The sequence below is a fragment of the Mesoplodon densirostris genome, chromosome 17 (assembly GCF_025265405.1).
Source record: "Mesoplodon densirostris isolate mMesDen1 chromosome 17, mMesDen1 primary haplotype, whole genome shotgun sequence".
NCBI classification, from domain to species: domain Eukaryota; kingdom Metazoa; phylum Chordata; class Mammalia; order Artiodactyla; family Ziphiidae; genus Mesoplodon; species Mesoplodon densirostris.
Window position 1 is genome coordinate 16,819,361 of NC_082677.1, and position 3,932 is coordinate 16,823,292.

Genomic DNA, 3,932 nt, shown 5'->3' on the forward strand with positions numbered 1-3,932 from the left:
GAAACAGATGAGGGCTCTGTTCTCTGAGAATGTGTATTCCATGGTGGGATGGCAGACTATAAACAAGTAAATAAAGAATAAATAAAAGTAAATCTTTCAGATTGGGCTAAGTGCTATAAAAAGTATAGGGTACTTGACAGTGACCAGGGAAAGAAGACGCCAGTTTCCCTGAAGTGATCAGAAAAGACCTCTCTGTAAAGGTAATATCTGAGCTGAAACGCAGGGAGGAGTCAGCTTTGAGACAGGGAGGTACATGTGTTCCAGGTGAAGAGAACAGCAAGTGCAAAGGTCCTGAGGTTGGACTGAGTTTGGTGAATTTGAGACCCAGAAGGAAATTCAGTGTGACTGAAGTGAGAGTCTGGTAGAAGATGGAAGTGGAGAAGTCGCTAAGGATCAGAATATAGGTGAGCAGGAGACAGAAAGCAGTTGAAATTTTATTCTAATTGCAATGGGTTACTGAGGTCCCTGAGCCTCTGTGTCCTCGCATGTGAATGGGGGTAAGAATGGGACTCACTTATGCACTTGTGAGGATTGGGATGGCTAACATAGGTGAAGTGTCTGGCACTTTGGTTGCAGAACTTAGTCCAGGATTTTGCTTTCAAGGATCAGTGATTCACTATGTGAACTGAAGTTTGAAGGAGTTAGTTGAAGGATTCAGGGGACTCACACAGTTCCATTGCAGGAAGTACAGAGAGACCTCAGAGGAAATGCAAGATCAGAAGGACTCACTCCATTTCTGTGTCTCTCTTCATATTTACTCTCTTCTCCTGGCTGTCTCTGCAAGTCTCTTAATTTCTGTTTCGTTCAAACTTTTCTATATGTCCTTTTGACTCAAGAGATTACCATCATCTGATTGACTCAGTTTCTCAGTGTCTCAACTCCAGATGCTCCGAAGCAGGATTTGATGGGCCAGCTTTGGTCACGTGCCCACACCAAGCCCAATCAGGTGTACTTTGGAAGGGAGGGTCCCTAAGAAGAGTTATGTGTAGAGCCACCGTGATTGGCGTATCTTCTCCACCCTGTAAACAATGCATGGAGAAGGGATGACTTATGTACGTATGAAGGGAGGTAAATTAATGAATGGTAGGTGGGTGATGACTACCAAGCCCAAACCAATCCATTTAGGGAGAGGCGGGGGGAATTACATGGCTTCTCTCAGGGTTAGGACTTCTTAACTGGAGGTTTTTGAATGGGCTTGGGAGGGTCTGAGAACCTCTGAAATCATCTATGAAAATGTGTACATGTGTCGTCTACATGTATTTTCTGGGGAGAAGGTCCATAGTATCCATCAGAATCTCCAAGAGCTCTTGGACCTAAAGTCAAGGGTCCCTGCCTATACATTCTTGGATTTTTGTTCTTACTGAATGAGAAATGCTCCTAACCTTTTGACATCTTGAAAAGCATCCCTTCAAATCTACTGAAAAACTATTTGAATAAGAAACAATCAGGATCGTTCCCGTTCATGCTTTACCTCCTCTGTTCCCATTGACTCGCCAAGCCTCTCAAGCCTTCCTTAGAGGCCGAGAGCACTCACTCCCTCCAAGTTCCCTACTTTTTCCGTAAATAATGTCTAGTTTAAAAGTAGTTGAAAGCCAAGAGTTTCTATTTTTTAACTTCTATCCAGGAATGCTGCCTGTCATATAACTCATCCTCCATTTCTGGCCATGGATGTGTTTGCTGGTTTGTCTGGCTGCCTGAAATCACAGGTCATCAGAACTAGAAGGGCCCTGAGAAATCAGTTTGGTTAGGATATCGCAACTGGGGGACTTATTCCCCAAAGATCATATCAGAATATTCAAGGGCTTAGAAAATTTTTAAATACGTATTTAATATTATATTATTATATATATAATAGAAATTGTTTTTCTAGTAAAGACCATTGAAAGTAAAACTTGAAAAATATTTTTGTTCAGTGGGAAGATATAGAAGATAAACTTAGCAGGGGTAAAAACAGATATTATAGGTCTTGAAGCTTCTATAATTTGGAGAGCCTCCTTTAAAAAAGAATATAAAATTACAAATAAAAATTTAGTTACAAAAGTGAGCACTACTTTAGAATGAGAAAAAAATTAAAAGCTGACAGATAACAAAACATCAAAGGCCCCAAAGGTAAAGTTTATTTATTATTACTATCATTAATTAACTATTGATCCACTTTTATAACATTTTTACTCACATCTTTGGCTGCTTTTGGTTTGCCCATTCATATGACAATGATTTAATAAGATCATTTTCCATAAAGAGAATAGAATGAATATTCCTCTGACATGGCTGGCTGAAAATTATTTTTATTGTTTTATTTTTATGGATAGCTTAGACCAATTTCTCTCTGTACATCTATAACTTTCTCAGCAGTTTCTTACAAAGGCATGCTTCTTTCCTGGTAGCAAGTCCCAGGAGAAGGCCAGCCAGCCCTTCATCTCTACCTGTCTCCCCACGTCTTCCCCCACCTTCTATCAAGTCCTCTGGGATGAGATGGTCCCCAGTTAAGGGACTGTGGCCTTTCCTTTGGATGCCTTTTTTGGGGGTCACATTAAGGTCTGGATGCTTGTTGAGTCTTCCAGGGGAAGGTGGCCCTTGGGGGCTGGGTGGCCAGAAGTCCCTCCCACAGGCACCCAGGACCACCATCAGGGCACACAGGGATCCCCCCTCCATGCTGGGGATGGCTCCAAGGTAGAGGGGGCTGGGCAGGGTTGATTCCTCCCTAGCAGCTTCAGCCTCGTTGGCTTCAAAAGTAAATCTGATTCACTCTGGGTGTAAATGAGAAATTCTCAAACATTTTTGTCTCAGGTAGCCTTTTTACTCTTAAAAATTATTAAAAACCCCAAGGACGTTTGTTCATTTATTGGCATTTACTATATTAGAAATTTAAACTGAGAAACTTTAAAAAATAGTCACTTATTAATTGATCTAAAAATAACAATAATAAACCTATTACATGTCAGCATAAACATTATATTTATGAAAAATAACTGCATTATTCAAATAAAAAAATTAGGGAGTAAAGTGAAATGTCACTCTTTTCAGACTTTTGCAAATCACTTTAACATTTGAATTGCTAAAAGATAGTTGGATATTCTCTTCCATACCCTGTTTGCTGTGATCTGGGGTTTTGGTTGAACTATATGATGAAAATACAGGACGAAGTATTTTAATGCTCTTTTTAGATAATTGTGGTGAATCGTTTAAACCCCACCAAAGCTCCACAAGTGGTTGTTTCTCAAAGATCTGTTACAATATTGAGTGTGAAACCACACCAATGGCCCTTTTTGTACTCTGTTATGTGCAAGTCCCATGGCCTGTGTTACCCTTTGAAATAAATCTTTTATCATCGTTTTGAGCTGTCATGCATTTGTCATTTGGAAAGTACTAGCTCCTTGAGTTATGCAGATCTTATGAATGTTGACATGATACAGTACATTATACAATATCAAAATCACATTTGTCAATAAAACCACAATCTCACCAAAGCCTCTTAGAATTGGGGAGCTAATGAGCTCACAGCAGCAGATGCAAGTTTTCCAAAATTCCAATTTTCACTTGAAAGCTTGAGTTTGATCATTGGCAACAAATTCTGTCAGTTACTTTCCTTGAAATGACAAGCTAACTTTGTTCTTTTCTTGAGAAAATGTCTGCCAAATATCCAAGTCTGAGTAACCGTTATTTGTCTATCAGTGGTTCTTTCAAGTAGAAATGATGTTCCATGAAAAAAGTGACTAATTCAGCTCACAAAAACAATGGCAGAAGTGCTTTTCCTTGAGGTGACCCTCTACACTTCTGTATACAGCAAAGTGCTTTCTGTGTACACATGCTTCCTACTTTGTCATGCAGAATGGTCAGAAGATGTGTACTCAAGGCCAAGATTTAATAAAACATATTTTTTACTGCGTCATAAAGGATGATCTGAAGTGAAGCTGACCTTTCCTCTTTTT